This window comes from Phyllobates terribilis, unplaced genomic scaffold, assembly GCF_046119375.1.
Source record: "Phyllobates terribilis strain yellow unplaced genomic scaffold, ASM4611937v1 Scaffold_2__4_contigs__length_985480577, whole genome shotgun sequence".
Lineage (NCBI taxonomy): Eukaryota > Metazoa > Chordata > Amphibia > Anura > Dendrobatidae > Phyllobates > Phyllobates terribilis.
Genome location: NW_027362762.1, coordinates 952,802,787 through 952,824,103, shown reverse-complemented (window position 1 = coordinate 952,824,103; position 21,317 = coordinate 952,802,787). Strand labels below are relative to the sequence as shown.

Here is a 21,317-nt window from a genome sequence, read left to right as displayed (position 1 = left end):
CTTCCTGTAGAGACAAGGACCTGCCTCCCACTTCCTGTAGAAAGGCAAGGACCCACCCCTCACATCTTATAGAAGAACAAAGACCAATTTTAATATTTTGTAAAAAGAAAAACCTACACCTCACTTCCTTTAGAAAGCCAAAGACCTGCCCTCAATTTCTGTAGAGGAACACCCTTCTCTTCCTCGAAAGATAATGACCCACCCCCACTTCCTTTACAGAGATAAAGACCCGTCCTTCTTTCCTGTAGAGGAACAAAGAAGAGAGATACTTGGTTGGCACTTTCTGATGAGATTTTTTTTTGTGCTGAAAATGTAGTTTTCAGTAAATAAAGTATGCTGCACCTTTGTTAATAATTATTGGTCATGGGACGGGTCTAAAATTATTGAAATGACATTGACCATTCAATACCAAATTCTGGCCACCTGCTGCCACCACTAGGGGTCAGAAGATTTGTATCAGAAAAACTAAGCTATATTTCCCAAAGATACATCAAGATAGTTCATCTGTCCATCCCTCTATCCAAAAAAAGAATTTGATGCAACACAGTAGGGATAATGGTAAGTGCAAGTCTTTAGACAATTACCAACTGTCCATGATGATATAATAATAAAAAAGGTACTGGAGGGTTGCCTTCTTTTTTGGATTATCTATCTAAAGTGCCTTGAAAACGTATTCATACCCTGTGAATTTTTCCACATTTTTTCATGTTACACCCACAAACTCAAATATATTTTATTGGGATTTTATGTGATGTATCAACACAAAGTAGCAAGTATTAGTGACATCTAAATTAAATATATATTTTAAATAATTAGAAAAACATGTAAGTCTAAAAATTGTGAGGTGCATTTGTATTCAATCCCCTGTAGTCTGATCCATCTAAATAAAATCCTGAGTGATCAATTGTCTCCAGAAGTCACATAATTAGTACAATGACCTGGGTGTGATTTCTTCTCAGTATAATTACAGCTATTCTGTGAAGGCCTCAGAGGTCTATTCGAGAACATTAGGGATCAAGAGGCATCATGAAAACTAAGGAGCCCACCAGACAGGTCAGGGATAAAGTTGTGGAGAAGAGTAAAGCACGGTTAGGTTATGAAAAAGATTCCTCTGAGCTCTGAACACCTCAAGGAGCACTGTTCAATCCATCATCCAAAAATGGAAGAAGTATGCCACAACTGCAAACTTACCAAGACATGACCGTTCACCTAAACTGACATCCCAAGCAAGGAGATCACCAATTAGAAAAGCAACCCAGAGGCCCATGGTCACTCTGGAGGAGCTGCAGAGATCCACAGCTCAGGGGGGAGAATCTGTCCTGAGGATAACTTAAGTCATATACTCCACAAATCTGGCCTTTATAGAAGAGTTGCAAGAAGAAAGCCATTTTTGAAAGCCATAAGAAGTTCTGTTTGCAGTTTGCGAAAAGCCATGTAGTGAACACACTGAGCATGTAGAAGAAGGTGCCCAAGTCAGAAGTAGAACTTTTTGTGTTACGTGTAAAATGTTATGTGTGGTGGAAAAATAACACTGCACATCACCCTGAAAACACCATCCCCACTATCACACATAGTGGTGGTTGCATCATACTATGGGGAGGCTTTTCCTCAGCAGGGGCAGGGAAGCTGGTCAGAGCTGATGGGAAGATGCATGGAGCTAAATACAGGACGATCCTGGAGGAACCCTGTTAGAGGCTACAGAAGTCTTGAGACTGTGGCGTAAGTTCACCTTCCAGCAGGACAACAACCCTAAACATCCTGCCAGAGCTACAACGGAGGGTTTAGATTAAAGCATATTCCTGTGTGTGAACGGCCTTGTAACAATCCAGACCAAAATCCCAGTGAGAATCTGTGACAGGACATGACAATTGCTGTTCACAGTCTCCATCCAATCTCACTGAGTGAGAGCGAGTGTGCAAAGAATGGTCAAAAATGTCACCTCTAGATGTGCAAAGCTGGAGAGATAGACCCCAAAAGACTGCAGCAGTAACTGAAGATAAAGGTGGTCCTACAGAGTATTGACTAAGTCGGGCTAAATATCAGATTAGATTTATATTTTTAAAATAATTAAAAAACCCTAAGCCAGGTAAAGACTCATCCCTGACTCATATCTTTATTGTCAACTGATGTTAAAATTATTGCGAAGGTTCTGGCGTCTAGATTGAATACAGTAATTTCTACAGTTATCCATACTGACCAGTCAGGCATCATGCATGCTAGATCCACAGCTGTTAATATCCGGAGATTGTTTCTTAATCTTCAGTTGCCGGTGGATGGTGATGGGGACAGGGCTGTATGTTCTCTGGACGCAGCTAAAGTGTTCGATTCTGTTGAGTGGGAATGTTTATGGGCAGTGTTGGAAAAGTTTGGTATAGGACCTAGTTTTATTTCATGGGTTAAATTGCTGTATGGTAGACCGATGGCTAGAATACGGGTAAATGGACACCTCTCGGCGGCTTTTGGACTGAGTAGAGGTACGCGGCAGGGTTGCCCTTGTCCCCCCTGCTCTTTGCACTGGCCATTGAACCCCTTGGCATCGGTTATCAGGGAGCATCCAGGAATAGTTGGGTTTCGTAGAGGGAATAGTGAAGAGAAGGTCGCGTTATACACTGGCGACACTTTATTATTTCTGGCTAAAACTTCTGAGTTTCTTCCGTTAGCAATGGAAACGATAGAAACATTTGGAAAATACTCTGGTCTGAAGATAAACTGGAGCAAATCAGTTATACTTCCATTGGATAATACAGATGATAATACAGATAATGCAGATGAGAATGCTTCCCACTACATTAATTTGGGTTTACAAGTGGTATCAGAGTTTAAATATTTAGGCATCGATATATCGGCAAAAATAAATGATTATCAGAAGTTGAATCTTGATCCAGTCTTAATTAAACTTAGAGGTAAACTAGGCGCCTGGTCTAAGTTACCGTTGTTGGTTGTGGGCCATGCTAACCTGGTCAAAATGATCTGGATGCCACAATTGCTATATGTTCTACACAACTCCCCAATATGGATAAATCGGAGGTTTATCTTTAAACTCAGTCAGGAGTTTAGAAAATTAATATGGGGCAAAGAGACTGCGAGAATTAAACTGGAAACATTGCAAAGAATTAAAACAATGGGAGGGCTTGTTGTTCCTAACCCATGGGTATATTATGTGGCATCTTAGCTTCAACATATCCGGGGATTGGATGACCCTGGGGGAGGGGAAGCTCAGCGTATGTTGCTACTGCATTATTTCCAATCAGATAAACTCTATGAGGTATTGGAGGCGCATAAATTTGGGACACTTGGAAGCAAAATACCAACTATGCTGTTATGTCACAAACTTTGGGGGATGTGAAAAAATTACAAGGAATAGAAGGTGTTTCGCAATTTACTTCATTATGGAACACTCCATGGCTTCCAAATCTATACCAACTGGTGGGATTTGGCTCCTGAAGCTCCAAGGGTTTAAACAGACTTAATCAAGTGCTGATAGGTGATGTGATTAAGGAGTTCTCACCGCTGTAAAACGAATATGGGCGACCTCCCTCTGAATTCTATAAATATTTACAATTTAGGCACGCATATTGGGCGGAAGGCATTGTTCTGGAAAGAGGGGTACCCCGAAACTCAATAGTACAGAGAATAGATAATCTACACAGTTCTCGTGGACTGATCTCATTACTTTATAACATTCTCTTATACATTATATTGACAAACCAGCCGATGCGATCAAAAGTGAAATGGGAGAGTGTAATGGGACCCAAAGTGGAAAATCACTGGTCCGATATACTGGAAAGAGTTCCACAGCTGTCTTTAAGTGAATCCCATAGACTGTCCCATATATATGTGATACACCAGGTACACAGGACACCTAAATTCTTATTTAACATAGGATTTCGCTCAAGTCCCCACTGTCATAGATGCAAGACTAACATAGCGGATATGCTTCATATGATGTGGAACTGTCCTAACTTGGTGTCCTTTTGGAAGAGTGTTGTAGCAATGATTAACAGGGTTTATTCAATTGACATAGAGCTTTCACCATTACTATGTATACTGGGATATGTTGAAGATCTGACTATTGATGAGTACGGCAAAATTGCGGTGGCACGTATGTTATATATGGCAAGAAAATTGATAGCCGAAAAGTGGATAGCAGATCAGGAGCCTATGATATCAGAATTTATTGATAAAGTTAACTGGCTAGTAAATTTGGAAAAAGGCATATACTAAAAAGAGAAGCTATCGCTAAATTTGACAAGATCTGGGGTCTATGGATTGATGGCTCTGGTTTGACATCTAGGGAGATGAGGAGATTTTGCCTCGGCTTGCTTTGAGTTACATTTATATGATTCCTCAAATTAAACTTCTTTGAAAATTAATAAAAATGTTATTAGTACTTCCACAAGTTATATGTAATTGGATTGACTATTGTTACTATGTTCAAATATTTGTTCATGTAATTATGCTGGTTTTGCAAAGCCAAGATGTATAAATAACTCATGTTTAATGCTGCTTAAGGTTGGGGGGTGGAGAACTGTGTTTCTCCAATGTTTCTTTGGTGGTGGTTATTTTTTTTTTTAATTTTTACCTTTGTGAAAATCTTTATAAAAATTAATAAAAAACATTTGATTTAAAAAAACAAAAAAAAACAAAACCATGTATCATTTCCTTTACATTTCACAAAGCAGCTGAATAGTCTTCTTCATCCACTCAAATTTCCACTGAAGTTCAAAGTTTGGTCAAGTTAATTTCTACACTGAGAAGTTGATACTCCAAATGAGAGTTTTCCATTTGAAAAAAAATATTTTTTTTAATTTAATTTTTGTTCTTTCTAAATTGGAAACCACTGTAATTATGAGAACTGCATGGCTAAAGTAGTACTTTCCAATATTTGATTGATACTTCAGATTGCATCTTATCTTCCTACTCCGGTTCCTTTAGAAATCAACATTCCACCTCCGTACTGGGACTTTGCGGATGTATTTTCCAAGCATTGCTGGTTCTTCGCCTATTTGAAGAGTATAGAGTCGATTCATTAAAACTTGCTTTGAAGTTTAATCAATGTGTTTAGTTTACCTAGATGACATTTTATTTTTCTTTCAAGATCTGAATTTTCATAGCTGGCATCTTCTTTCAATTTTACGAAGTTTACAGCAAAATAATCAGTGTTCTTAAGCTTTGTTTCTCTTCTACTCCGGATCTACATCATCCTGACATCAACAAACCATTTTTTCTTGACGAAGATGCCTCCTCAGTAGGAGTAGGAGACATTCTCTCACAGTTGTCCTTTGAATCTAGAATCCCTGTGGTCCAAACATTTCTCCAGATGAGTGAAATTATTCTATTGGAGACTGCAAACTTCTTGACTCAGCATTAGGCTTTGAGGAGTCGTGACATCTTTTGGAAGGAGCCAAGTTCCCTGTGACTATTTATACTGACCATAACAACTTGGGATCCTACTATAGATTGAATCCACGTTAAGCATGATTGGTATTCTTCTTCTCTTGGTTTACTTTCATACTACTGTTCAGAAGGGAAGAACCATAGCGCCGGTGCCTTCTCTAGCTCCTTTGACATCTCCAAAGAGACACCATCTCATATCACCGAACAAGAATGTATCTTGGCTGCTGTTTATACATCTCAACTCACCGAAAAGGACATAAAATTCAAAAAACATCACAGAAAAGCCATATTTACAGACACCGGGTCACAATATTAATGCACTACATGATGCAGCAACCCCATGATAAAGGCAGAGGCGGCACAGGTGCAAAATACTGATGAAGCAACCACTCACACCTGACCATTCATGGTGGGGGTGGCTGTGTAGTAAAGTGCAATAAAAAAGGATTCTTGCAGGATGTGTCAGAGATGAGGAAAGGTTGCCATCTGCTGGATAGAACAAATAAAGCGGAACCAAGTTATACCAGAAGAGTTGGAGGGGGAAGAGATTCAGATGCTGCACCTGATCAGGTGACCTCCAGGAAGGATTTCCTGGATATAAAAGCCCAGAGCGCCAAGACGCAGGGAGATTTGGTGCCAGGCTGCAGAGTGGAGCAGACGTGTTCCAGAGGGATCGCAGATTCCAGCGCGGCAGGCCCCAGCCAGAGGCCTGCGCTGCATCAGAGTCAGACGCCGCCTGAGAAGTTCTGGACTCCTCACAAAAGCGCCCTGAGCCCTTGCATGTGTGGCCCAAAGTCAGGACCTACACCCCACACAGAGTAAGTTCCTGGGACCTGACGCCGCCTGTCAAGAGCCGAGGTCTGGATCCCTGTACCCCAAGTGTGAGAGACTACCATCGACAGTCAAGCCAAGAAGAGCTGAGAGAGGACTGCGACAGGAGAGACGCACCAGCAACAGCGGAGGAACCACGTAAGTGAACAGAGCCGTCACTTCCAATTTCCACTCACGGTACTGGGGACAGTTGGGATTAGGATTTCAGGTTGGGAGGGGGCCGTTTGGTGTGTGGGAGGCTAAACGGGGGCTGATCGACTTTATCCGGAAGAGACTTGCGGCCTAGCGGGAATAACCGGTGACCCCCGCTAGGGCCATACAAAGAGAACTCACGTGGTGAATCTCACGACTGGGTGCATCACATTTATGCACAGAAATTTACCCTTATTCACTGAAACTTTTTCTCATTGTTATCCCAAGTTGTTTATTATCCCTGTTACTAACCCCCTTGCATAATACTTGTTATACATACAAGGTGGTTTTAGCAAACCCTGATTGTTCCAGCCTTATGTCTCTGTGCGTTGCATCCCGGCACCTGCATTACATTTGGCGTAGTCGGCAGGATGCAACATTCAGATACAGAGTTGGTGGCCGAGTTCAGCAGGGGACATATACCCTTGGGGGCGATGATCAGCCACCTACCTAGGTTTACAGGGAGCAGCGTGTCGCTGTGATACTGGGAAGAAAGACTTAGAAGTATTCTACGCATGTATCCCTTGACCCCTTTCGCAGAGGCTGAGCTGGCACTCCTAACCCTTGATGGAGAGGCCCGGCAGACTGTTGTGCACTGCCCTCCTGGAGACCGTGATACCGTGGAAAAATTGATAAAAATATTAGCGGACATGCACTGTGACACCACAGACCTGGGACACTTACGTGTTTCAGCGGGTCCAAGGGAAAAATTAGACCATAAACCAATATGTTAATGCATTGCAGGAAGTGATGGCCCATATCGTCAAGAAGGCTCGAGATGAGAACTGAGGACTAGGGCCATTAGACTAAATGTATTACGGGATCAACTGATTGCTGGCCTGAAGGACCCCTTCCTGAGATTAATTCTAAAGGAGCGACTGCGTCTGAGTCCTGATCTGGGCTTCCTGGAGGTCGGGGCCAAAGCCAGGGTCCTGGAAAAAGAGGTTCCTATTCTCGAGGCTGCAGTCCGGAGCTCTGAAGTGACTATTCCTGAATTAACCCACAAAGAGCCCGACTGGGTATGGGAGATACGTAAAGAGATCCGGGATATCAGAGGTGAGCTGCACGATATTAAGGGGACCGCCACGGCCCTCTCCTTGACAGACCGCACAGCCCCACATGGACAGAGGTCAGAGCGAGAGAAGCGTTTCTACCATACTCCACCACGTTGTATACCCAGCCCATCAGAGGAGAGAGGGTCAGAGTGTTGGACCTGAAGAGGTAAAGGACATATCTCCAAAGACTGCCCAAATCGAGAAAGGAGATGAGGGGGCAGCCATTAAACTAAAGCTCCCCACAGTCGTGGAGCATACTGTGGGGTTCCGAGCCTCAGAGAGTGGAAGGGGGAGTTTTGAGGACATTGTCTCCGAGAGGCCCATCACCTGGGCTGAATTTAATGGACGACGGATTAGTTGTTTAATATACACAGGGTCTCAGGTGACCACTATGCCTGAGGCGCATTTCCAAAATCATTTCCCTGAAGTTGCTCGCTCCTGGAAAGAACCCACTGTCCGGCTGGTGGCGGCTAATCAATTACCTATTCCAGTAGCGGTAGTAGTATGGATGACTGTCCGGGCATGCAGAAAGGATCTCGGTCGAAAAGGGATAGTGTTGACCACGGGGTCTAGAGGCGGAGGGCCTATTGTGACTTTGGGCATGAATGTGCTGAAGGAGGTCGGAGAGTTCTTAGCCGAGGGCCCCAACAAAAAAAATTGAACCTGCGCCACTCGTGATCCGGCCAGCAAGAAAGTATTCCAACATCTCGTGCACGTCAACCAATTTCATAAGCTGCCCGCTGCCTCCCAGTATCTCGGTAAAGTATTGATACCGCCTGAAGCCACATTGACACTGCCATGGTACAGACTGTACTCACTATACCAGTACTGGCACATGTATCCCTAGAGGGGGATGGATGTTCAGGTTTAGGCAATAGAGGGAGAAGAGGCGCCCTCCGGACTCTTGATTGCTCAGACCCTAGCCACCGTGTGGCAGGGGCGAGTGCCCATAAGCTGCCTCAACCTAAGCAGAGCAAGTTTACAGTTATCGCCCCGACAAGAGGTGGCTCAAGTTTGTATAATGCCGGAGGACCTCACCAGAGCCGACACTATAGGACTGACACTTGTGAAAGGAGACCCGTGGACTCTAGAGGTGTCACTCAACAGTCAAAGAGAATGGGAGAGAACCACTGGCTGGACGCCATCTCTTAGAGCAAATGGAGGCTAACCTCACTGAGTTCTCAGCAAGCCATGTCAGGCAGGTCGAGCAGTTACTACAGCGGTATCAGGGAGTATTTGCGTAGCATGAAGATGACTTTGGGTGTACCCAGGACTATTGACAGCACGGCAAATTAGGGATGTTCATGGGCGGAAACGATTTTTTGGCGCTAACAAGTCGGAACCCGGCACACGAACACGAATTTGAAATGCCGAACAAATTCGCTCAACACTACCCATGACATTCAGCATGAAATACCTACAGGGAGTGCTGATCCCATTCGAGAAAGGTATCGACAGATCCCACCTCAGATGTATCAGGAGGTGAAAGAACTGTTGGCTCATACTGTATTTTGCGAAATGGTGTGATACGCGAGAGTCAGAGCCCCTAGGCAGCCCCTATCGTGTGGGTCCAGAAGAAGGACGGTACCTTAAGATTTTGTGTAGAATACCGGAAACTTAATTCATGACCTGTGCAGGACTCTTATCCCTTACCCAGGATCGAATAATCTCTATCAGCACTGGGAATGGCCAAAGTCTTCTCTTCCCTTAACCTGGCTAGTGACTATTGGCAAGTCCCAGTAGCTGAAAAGGACCGCCCGAAGACAGTTTTTGTTCTCCCTATGGGCTTGTTTGAGTTTAACCGGATGCCGTTTGACAAATGCGCCAGGGACCTTTCAAAGACTGATGGAAAGATGCCTGGGAGATCTTAACGTTGAAGCCACTTTAATATACTTAGATGATATAATTATCTATTCTGCAACGTTTGAAGACCATCTCAAGTGTTAGAGCGACTTCAGAGACATGGATTGAAGATCAAGCCTCGCAAGTGTCATTTATTCAAGCTGGAGATTGAATATCTGGGACACACCGTGTCCAGTTCAGGAGTGCACCCCACCACAGAGAAAGTAGCTGCAGTACAGAGGTGGCCCACACCCACCAACCTGAGGGCATTTCTGGGGCTCACCGGATACTACCGCTGATTCGTGAAAGACTTCGCTAAGATTAAGATACCGCTCAATGAGCTGCTGAGAGGAACAGCGAGGGGAGCCAAGCGACAACCTATTCAGTGGGGCCCATGACAAGAGGAAGCCTTCCGAGCATTAAAGATGGCACCAAGGGATGCTCCAACTCTGGCCTATGCCTATGCTGATTTTTCACAGCCCTTCATGTTGTACACTGACGGAAGTTTGCATGGTCTGGGAGCAGTGTTGGCACAAGTACAGGAAGGAAGAGAGCGGGTGATCGCGTATGCCAGTCGATCACTGCAGGATACAGAGAAGAACCCAGACAACTACAGTTTGTTCAAACTTGAGTTACTGGCATTGGTGTGAGCCATGACAGAGAAAATTGTGGAGTACTTGTCAGGATCAGAAGTACAAGTGCGGACAGACAACAACACATTCGCCCATATAGAGAATGCGAAGCTGGGCGCCTTGGAACAGCGGTGGGTCGTGAGGATGTCTAAGTACCAGTACAAGATCGCCTATCAGTCTAAGGCCCTGAACACGCATGCAGACACCTTGTCTTGAGTCACCCAAGCGGGGCCAAAGAGGGACATAGACGAAGAGTTTGAAGGCGACGAGATTACAGATTTCAGTTGGTTTGCCGCTGCTGTAGTAGACGCCCAGGAGTCCAGAGAAGAGCCTAGACCCACTCAAATTTTAAGATGATGAAGAGACGAGTGGATACATCTACAACAGAATTGGCGACACGGAGAGAATGGGTTGCCCTGGGGGAAAAGCCCAATCAGGAGGCCAGGGCTGCTTCGCTCCCAACTACTCTGCAAATCTTGGGCCAGTGGGAAAGGCTCTTCCTGAGGGATGGCTTGCTATCCCGAAGGATCCAACTACCTCGAGAGTTTGACGTTACCTGGCAAGTACTGGTTCCAGAAGCACTAGTGTTACAGCTGGCCAAAGATGCTCATGAGAGGGGCGCTCACTTTGTGTTAAATATTAATTACGGATATTCATTTTATTCTGAATTCTGTACCATATATTGCATAAGATTGCATCAGCCATCGTGCTAATGTTTCTAGATGACATGCGCTATTTGTGTATTTTTAGTTCAGTGCCATAAGTAGAAGAACAGCTGGTATGATCAGCTATATAACCCCATGTTAGAGACAAGGGGCGCTCTTACCATTTCACAGGACACTGGTCGAGCATCTGTGTGTGAAGGAAACAGCTGCTGATGTAGGCCCAAGGAGTCACGTGCTTTACCCGGGCACATGGTGTCATTCTGACACACGTGCTGGACACAGACAGACGCAATCTACCATTCAGGATCTCAGGAAAAGATGGGTGAATCTCAGCTATTAAGCTAATTATGGAGAAATGGACAATCACTTTGTAACTATTTAACTATTTTATGTAACTACTGCAATTATTATTTTTAATGGACAATCCAAGAATAAATCGATACTTTTTTTTATAAGAATATCGTTATATAGTCTGTGATCGATCGCATCTGATAAGAAGTCCTCGATAGAAAAATATACGGAAAGAAGTATTTTTTTACCTTGGCGAGCCACAGTCAGTCCTGATTTTTCGTGTTTTTAAGTGAATTTCCTTCTTGAACAAAGGGGGGGAGAAATGAGATGAGCTGAACAGCTGTTGTTCAAGTGTCAGGAAATCCACTAACTTTGTCAAAAGAATCAGAAAGAACCTACAGATTGAGGACTGATATATTCTCCAGATGGATTGACAGGCACCAGAGGTACTACAAAGATCAGACGAGTTGAAGATAATACGTGCTGATCACCAGAAGCTAAGCAATCTGAAGGTAAGCAAAATATGGATAGAATTTCTTCTTTTGCTGACCAAAGTAAATTGAAATTTAAGGATACTGACAAAACTGACTTAGATGTTTTGTGGCTTAGTTTATATAGAGAATGTGAATTGGAGAATTTACAGTATGATTCTAAGTAGGTATCTTTTCATAGAGACAAAGAAAAATTGAGAAGTATTCTACAGTTGGTAGATGTATTTCATAGTCTTGTGCTAGAGAAGTCTAAGCAGGACAATTGTGTAGAAATAGTGTCAAATGGTGATACTGATTCTGACTGTAATGTGGAAATTGAGCAAAATGCAAGACACGTGTCTGTAACTAGAACTGAAGGTGACCTTGTGTCTGAAGAAGAGACGGATATACAAAAAACTTACATGGAAGGAGGCATGATTGACATACGAGAAACTGACATATTAGGTGATTTGGGAGGAGACATGAGTGATGTAGGAGGAATGGACGTTCAAAGGCCATTAAAAATAGCAGAGAATTTAGAAGCTACCGAGGCCCAACTCCAAATTAAAGTTGGGAAACATTTGTTAAAATTATACAAAATTATGCCAAAATATGATGTAAAAATCCATGTCTGTAGAAATTCAGAGATATTTGAGAGCTTTGCTGATGAAAAATATGGATTTCCATTCATCCTATCTTTAGTTGGTATAATTTAAACCTGGTAGCCAGTAAAAAAAGAATCTAAGACATTTCTATTTTTGCAAGTAAAGAGCATTTTCTTATTTTTTTTCACGCGTCTTAAATTTCAGAAAAATATGATATTATATTATATGTACTTGGGGAATACTCAAAGAAATATTAAGATATTTAATTTAATTGTTTACAATACACATTGATAATTAGGATACAACAATTTTGGGTTAAATATATATATATCTATAACTTCATATGTGGAATGTTTGAGTTGAACAAATCTGTGAATGTCAGAGTAAAAATGAGCATCTGCTAAGTGTGGTTTGTGTGACTGAGGCCCCATGTATGTTTGAAAAAAAAATGTTTCTTTATGTGAAGATACAAAAATACATTTAATTCTGAGAAAATTATGATATATATTATGTAGATAGCACTTAATTATGTATTTCTATATTTCTTTAGTAATAATTATTTCTTGATTTAGATAATAGAGGATAAGGTTAACCACACATCAAAATGGTTTATAAAGCAAATTTACATTTAGAATAATTTTTCCAAATTATATTTTTTAGTATTCAAGATTATTTTTTTTTAATGGTTACCTAAATAGGTACACACCTCTTCAGACAAATATATGCTACACATTGATATGAAATTTTTGCAAAATATTTATAGAAGAATAATTATTTTTAATTTGATTCTAATATATAAATTATTTTATAAAATAATATTTTTTGGTATTAAGTGGGAAAATGTGTTTTTGATCCTGATTACATAATCACTTTAGATCAATACTTATTTTTCACACATTTTAATAAAGAAGACATATTAATAAGGTACAATGGTATAACTAAAAAGGGGTTATATGCAGAATTGCATAATTTAATCATTTTTGGTAATACAAGGTTATGACAAATATAAAATCATCCTGATAATGGAAATATAAGGATATTTTTATGGAGAATATAATTACGCTGCATTTGTCATTAACATATAAAGGCCTTGTTTCTATTATTATTCTTATTTTTAATCTTAATTTTATTCTTCATTTTTAAATTGTATTCTTACTTTCTTCTTATTTTTCCATTTTTCATTTTTAATTCTCATTTTTTTTATTTTATTTCAGTTCAATATCTCAATTGAGAAAACACATTAATATTTAATAAAGTAATGTCTGGTACAAGAATATTGCTTCATTAAATATAATGATATGGTTCCAATATAAGAAGAAAAATGTTTCAATTTTCTGAGTAAACACAACAAGTCATTCATATATTTATTCATTTTGGTTCATGAGTATACATTCTTTGGTATTATTGGTTTAATAAAGATATAAACACTGGTGGTTTCAAAACACGCTGACACCTATGGGTTGGAAAAGGTAATTACACCTATGACATAAAAATATTCTATCACATGAAGAACTTGATTAATAATGAATTACTATCTATTATTGTTTTATTATTCCAAACATAATTTATTTTAATATTTTGATACTAATTAGATGGATATTATTGATTGCTATGGTACGCTGTGATATTATAGGTTAGGAAAATGACCAGATTTGGTATCAGATTAGGGAATGAAGACTTCAATCAAGACATCACAATTATGAATTCTATTTTAATAAAGACTTTTCATATTTCTAAATCAAAAAGATTCTTAAAAGTTACAAGAAGAAGCAGCCGATATCCGGAAGTCTCAGAAGGTTGTGAATGCTGAGTGTTATACTAGACTGTGTCAATTACAATTCACACCACTGATCACCAGGACGGCAGAGGACGATGATCCTATATGAACTGTGTTGTGTTCAAGTTTCATCACGTTCCGTGGTTTCCTATCACCTGAAAGCTGGGGAATAATGAAGGAGTGTCAGGATTCTGCCAGCCTGACATATGTGTCCTGTACATTAAGGATTAGGTACTGGTTATGGTGCTATATAAAGCAGGGAAGTGTCAAGTTAACCCTTGCTTTGCTGACCAAAGACGTCACATCTGTTCCAAAAGTGACACGAGATCAGTGCGGACGACACGGAGGATTCCAGAATTATCCAAAGACAATCCAACGTAAGTCCAGGTGACACTGCACAGATATTAACCCCTTTCCGACCCAAGGCGTACTAATACGTATCTGGGACTTAGGGCGTACTAATACGTATCTGGTCCATATCTTTAAAGCGGCACCGCGACCGAAGTCGCTGTGATAAAATTAAAATTCCGGTGCCATCTTACCTCAGGGTAGATGGCACCAGCATCTCGGGGGGTGGCGTCGCCCCCCCGCACCCACGATCGCTGAGATTGGCTGTTCAATTCTGAACAGCCAATCACAGCATTTCTCACTGTTTCCGGCAATCAGATTGCCGGAAACAGTGCTGTGCAGCCTAGGATCGGTGCTCCTAAGAGCACCGATCCTAGGCTGTTGCCTAGTAACCCCAGCCCTCTCCCCAAACTGCTAGGATCGGTGCGATCGCCGATCAAATCGATCACAGCGGGACCGCGCGGTAACAGGGCGGTCACGAGGCGGTGACCGGCTTGTGACCTGCCTGTCACCTCCCCATGACCCCCTGTGAAGTCATACAAGCCCCCAGCCAGCTCTGATTGGAGCGATCGATGATGACATCGATCGCTCCAATCAGAGTACATGAACACAGGTGACATGGCGGTCACAGGGCAGTGACAGGCTTGTGACCTGCCTGTCACCTCCCTGTAACCCCTTGTGGTGCGTGCCCAGGCCCCAGCCATCTCTGATTGGTGCGATCGATGTCATCATCAATCACACCAATCAGAGTACCTGACCGGGAGGTGACCGGGTGGTGACCGGCCTGTGACCTGCCTGTCACCACCTTGTCACCACCCTGTGACCGCCCTGCAGATCCTCACACTTGGTGAGGATTTCTACAGAGCGGTCACGTCTGATCACTCTGTGCTGGGCCTTGTAGTTCCACAACCTTTTGTGACACTACAAGACCTCTCTCCTACCTGCTCCAGTCGCTGCTTCTGCTCCGGCATCCCTCTGTGCTCTCCAGGGTCCTGGATCTCTTGCTCCGGCATCCTGCTGAGCTCTTCAGGCTGCTGGCTGAGCTTCGGCGTCTGGCTGCTGTCCAGGGTCCTGGATCTCCTGCTCCTGTCTCCTGGGTCGTCGGTCTCCAGCTCCTTATCCTGCGGATCCTGCTCCTGAGCCTGCTGAAAGAAGAACAGAGAAGACTTTGGTAAGTGCATCTCTGTTCTCCCCTCATCCACCCCTCTCCCCCCCACCTCCTCTTCCCCCCCCCCCCTCCTTTTTACCAATTTTTTTTTTTCGTGCGTCCTGCAGCGGCCGAGCGCTGAGCAGTGTCTACGTCAGTGATCAACGTCCGTGCTCGCTGCTTTTCACGACTTTTCTTTATTTCTTTTCCGTGTTTGCTGTTTTCACGACTTTTCTTTTTTTCTTTTCCGTGTTCGCTGTTTTCACGACTTTTCTTTTTTCTTTCTCTTCTTTATCTTGTCCCTGTCAATTCTCCCCCCCCCACCTTTGCACCACATCCGCGCACACACCCAGCAGCTGCCGAGAGTTGATTGGTGACTTAGTTCACCGATCCGCACCCGTGCTCGCTATTTGAACCACCCACGGTAGTTCTTTTTTTTCTCTTTTTTTAAGGAAAAAAAAGTTCACACCAAGCACACTGACACACACACACTCTAAATAAATTACTGACACACACGCACCACATACACGGAAAAAAAAATGGCCGGCTCATTCCAAACTCGCTATTCAGCGGAGGAGGCATACTCTTTTGTTGCCTCCGACACTGAGACCGACAGCGAGGGCGAGGATCCCACATTTCTTTGCTTTTCTGACGCCTCATCGTCCTCCTCTTCCTACTCTTCTTCCTCCTCTTCTTCCTCAGGTTCTCCTGGACCGCTCCGCAGTCGTCGCAGGAGAGAAGATGTTCCAGCGCCCCCCAATACTGACCCCATATGGACCTCGCCCCCTGAAAATTTTGAGCCATTTATTCCTGATTTCGTGGCGGAATCAGGAATCAAGTTTGACACCACCGGCCTCACAGAAATAGACTTTTTCAAAGTCTTTTTCTCTGAGGACTTTATAAACCTCATGGTGGGCCAAACTAATGTGTACGCTCATCAATTTTTGGAACAAAACCCCTCTTCATCATTTTCTGACTGGTCTCCTGTAGACGCAGAAGAAATGATGAAGTTTTGGGGCCTGGTCCTTCATATGGGGATCCTGAAAAAAACAGAGATTCGGCAATACTGGAGTGTTGACGTTTTGTATAACACTCCAGTGTTCCGAATGGTGATGATCCGGAAACGTTTTGAGGCCATCCACAAGTTCTTGCATTACAACGATAATGCAAGGTGTCCTGCACGCGATGACCCGAACTTTGATCGTCTTTTCAAAGTTCGGCCGGTCATCGAGCACTTCAACAACAAGTTTGGTGAAGTGTACGTGCCCCAAATGGACATCTGCATGGATGAGTCCTTAATTGCTTTCAAGGGGCGGCTTGGATTCTGGCAGTACCTGCCCAGTAAAAGGTCCAGGTACGGGATCAAGCTGTATAAACTTTGTGAGAGTACATCAGGGTACACTCACAAGTTTAGAGTTTATGAAGGGAAGGACTCCCGGATTGAACCCCCTGAATGCCCCCCTGTTCTGGGAATGAGTGGGAAAATTGTGTGGGACTTGGTGCACCCACTGCTGGATAAAGGTTATCACCTGTACGTGGATAACTTTTATACAAGTATCCCACTCTTCAAGTCCCTCTCTGCGCGACATACCACAGCTTGCGGTACTGTCTGCAAAAATCAGAAAGGCCTCCCAAAGACGCTAATAGGGCAGCTGCTCAGAAGGGGTGAGAGCAGAGCCCAATGTAGCGACCACCTGTTGGTGGTCAAGTACAAGGACAAGAGGGATGTCCTTCTCTTGACCACCATACATGGTGATGGCAGCACCCTCAGCACTGTAAGAGGTTCCACTACACAGGTCGCCAAACCAGACTGTGTAGTGGGGTACAACAAGTACATGGGGGGAGTTGATCTCTCCGATCAAGTCCTCCAGCCGTACAGTGCTTTGAGAAAGGCCAATGTATGGTATAAAAAGCTGGCCGTGCACATTGTTCAGATGGCAATGCACAACGCTTTCCTTCTGTCTCAATGTGCAGGCCAGACTTCTGCGTCGTATCTTCACTTTCAGGAGACAGTTATCAAGGCCCTGATATTTGGCAGTGGTGGCGGAGCGGGTCCCACTACTTCTGGAACTGAAGGACCTCGAATTGTACCGGGCCAGCATTTCCCGGGGCAGATCCCTCACAGCGGAAAAAAGGGTAAGTCACAAAAGAAGTGCCGAGTGTGCTACCGAAGAGGAATGCGCAAGGACACCATTTACCAATGTCACACCTGCCCCGACAAACCTGGCCTCTGCATGAAAGACTGCTTCAGAAGATACCATACCTCCATGGACTATTGAATTAATTTCTGACGCATGAGAACCCGACGAACACTACACAGCTGATGTAGTGTTCGTCAGGTTGTCATACTTCAGTTGTGTAGTGTTTGTCAGGTTGTAATACACAACTGGCATATAACACTACATAATAAAATTGACAAATCAGGAATCCGTTCCAAAAAGGGGGCACTTGTGGGGGCGCTCCAATGTTTAGGCACACAGGGGCTCTCCAAACGCGACATTGTTCCAATTTGTTAGCGGACACCATGTCGCGTTTGGAGAGCCCCTGTGTGCCCAAACATTGGAGCTCCCCCACAAGTGACCCCATTTTGGAAACTAGACCCCCCAAGGCACCTATCTAGATGCATAGTGAGCACTTGGAACCCCCAGGTGCTTCACAAATTGATTCATAAAAATGAAAAAGTGTTTTTTTTTTCACTTTTTCATTTTTACGAATCAATTTGTGAAGCACCTGGGGGTTCCAAGTGCTCACTATGCATCTAGATAGGTGCCTTGGGGGGTCTAGTTTCCAAAATGGGGTCACTTGTGGGGGAGCTCCAATGTTTGGGCACACAGGGGCTCTCCAAACGCAACATGGTGTCCGCTAACAATTTGAGCCGATTTTCCATTCAATTTGTTAGCGGACACCATGTTGCATTTGGAGAGTCCCTGTGTGCCCAAACATTGGAGCTCCCCCACAAGTGACCCCATTTTGGAAACTAGACCCCCCAAGGCACCTATCTAGTTGCATAGTGAGCACTTGGAACCCCCAGGTGCTTCACAAATTGATTTGTAAAAATGAAAAAGTGAAAAAAAAACCACTTTTTCATTTTTACGAATCAATTTGTGAAGCACCTGGGGGTTCCAAGTGCTCACTATGCATCTAGATAGGTGCCTTGGGGGGTCTAGTTTCCAAAATGGGGTCACTTGTGGGGGAGCTCCAATGTTTAGGCACATCAGGGGCTCTCCAAACGCAACGTGACGTCCGCTAATTATTCAAGCAAATTTTACAATCAAAAAGTCAAATGGCGCTCCTTCCCTTCCGAGCCCTGCCGTGCGCCCAAACAGTGTTTTTTTCCCCACATATGGGGTATCTGCGTGCCCAGGGGAAATTCACAACAAATTTTGGGTTCCATTTTTTCTTGTTACCCCTGTGAAAATAAAAAAAATTGGGTCTAAAGTAACATTTTTGTGAAAAAAGTTAAATGTTCATTTTTTTCTTCCACATTCCAAAAATTCCTGTGAAGCACCTGAAGGGTTAATAAAGTTCTTGAATGTGGTTTTGAGCACCGTGAGGGGTGCAGTTTTTAGAATGGTGTCACTTTTGGGTATTTTCTGTCATAAAGACCTCTCAAAGTGACTTCAAATGTGATGTGGTCCCTAAAAAAATGGTTTTGTAAATTTTGTTGGAAAAATGAGAAATCGCTGGTCAACTTTTAACCCTTTTAGCTCCCTAACAAAAAAAAATTTTGGTTCCAAAATTGTGCTGATGTAAAGTAGACATGTGGGAAATGTTATTTATTAACTATTTTGTGTGACATATCTCTCTGATTTAAGGGCATAAAAATTAAAATTTTGAAAATTGCTATATTTTCTAAATTTTCGCCAAATTTCCGTTTGTTTCACAAATAAACGCAAATGATATCGAAGAAATTTTACCACAATCATGAAGTACAATATGTCACGAAAAAACAATCTCAGAATCAGGGGGATCCGTTGAAGCGTTCCAGAGTAATTACCTCATAAAGTGACAGTGGTCAGAATTGTAAAAATTGGCCTGGTCATTAACGTGCAAACCACCCTCGGGGGTAAAGGGGATAAAGCTACATTTCATCCATGGACTTTGTTTTCTTATCAATTGACACACATGATCTTTCTAATAAAGAGTACAGTTTATGGACTGAACAATAATGAATACAATTATGGACTGTACAATATCTACACGCTATAATTTATTTCAAAGGAGTTTTCATTTAAAGACTGTTTTAAAAGAACCAAGAAGAAGACGAGATGAAGACCCGATGACATCAGATGATGACGATTGGCCCCGTGATTTCTTTAGATTTAGGGAAGTATAATTATACATGTTAAATGAATATTAGTCACAGCTTACCATAACATAAATTCATATCATTATGCTATTGGATACATATAACAATAATCCGATATTGATATTATTATTACTATTATTATTATTATTATTAATATTATTATGGATATTAAATTATATTGCCAAGGAAGAAGAAAAGAAAAATGATCCTGTTATCCTAATGATGAACCTATCTACTTTGAGGATTTCAGTTGATGTCTGTCATCCTCAAAAGGGGGAATTGTTAAATATTAATTACGGATATTCATTTTATTCTGAATTCTGAACCATATATTGCATAAGATTGCATCAGCCATCATGCTAGGGTTTCTAGATGACATGCGCTATTTGTGTATTTTTAGTTCAGTGCCATAAGTAGAAGAACAGCTGATATGACCGGCTATATAACCCCATGTCAGAGACAGGGGGCGTGCTCTTACCATTTCCCAGGACACTGGACGATGATCTGTGTGTGAAGGAAACAGCTACTGATGTAGGCTCAAGGAGACACGTGCTTTACCCGGGCACATAGTGTCATCCTGACACAAGTGCTGGACACAGGCTCAATCTACCATTCAGGATCCCAGGAAAAGATGGGTGAATCTCAACTATTAAGCTAATTATGGAGAAATGGACAATCACTTTCTAACTATTTTATGTAACTACTGCAATTATTCTTTTTAATGGACAATCCAAGAATAAATCGATACATTTTTTATAAGAATATTGTTATGTAGTCTGTGATCGATCGCATCTGATAAGAAGTCCTCGATAGAAAAATATACGGAAATAAATATTTTTTACACTTTGGTGTGGAGAAGACCTTCTGGTGGTTACAACGACTGGTGTTACTGGCCTCAACTGCGGCAGGAAGTTGAGGGAGTTTGCCAAAAATGTCGCCAGTGTGAGCTAAGTAAGCCCCCGGAGCAGAGAGCTCCTGTTCAGACCATCCAAACTTCTGCGCCCTTGGAGGTCCTGATGATTGACTACCTGATGATAGGAACTTCATACAATGGCTACGGGTACTGCTTGGTGATGACTGACCATTTCATCAAGTTCGCAGTGGTGACTCCTACTTGGGACCAGACTGCAGAAGCTATGGCATCTTACACGCTGTGACCGCCCTTTGTCTGGGCTGAGACGCTCATTCTGCCTCGGCTTTATGCTTACACTAGGGATCCAGTCTCTCTGCCCTTATCCATATGTACGTCACTTGACAAATGGTAAGGTTTTTAATATTAGAGTTAGGACTGTCCCATAAGGGTTGCCGTGAAGTGGCGGGATGGCTTTCACATTATTTTGATCAAAATTATGTTAATTAAATACCCTTTGTTATTTATTATTATTTTTGCACTGTGCGATTTATACATTTACTTTCAGTTATTTGGGTATTTTTCTTGTCTTTGGTTTTACCCCTTACATGTTGCTGTCTGGGAGGAATGGACTAGAAATCACCGAACTGGAGCTAGAATCAGGAGACCCCTGCCCAGGTAGCAGCCCAAGTACATGGATTCGTTGAGCACAGACGCCGACTTCACACTGTGAGAAGGTTGGTTGAACAGAAGTTCCGGGAAGTGGAACATTCAAGTCGGCCCCCGACCTCGGGTGGACCACTTCAGTCAGGAGACAGTGTGTTAGTGCGAGCCAAGGCTCGGAAGTAAACTGGATCACCATTGGGAGGCGATACCTTATTGAGTGGTGAAGAAGGTCCACCCGGA

The 21,317-nt window shown here is 42.8% G+C and overlaps 1 protein-coding gene across 1 annotated transcript in view; it reads right to left on the bottom strand.

The window, feature by feature from the left end:
* Positions 1-21,317, bottom strand: part of LOC141248450 (beta-1,4-galactosyltransferase 4-like) — a 90,736-nt gene that overhangs the window by 17,252 nt on the left and 52,167 nt on the right. The gene's annotated exons all lie outside the window — the stretch shown is intronic.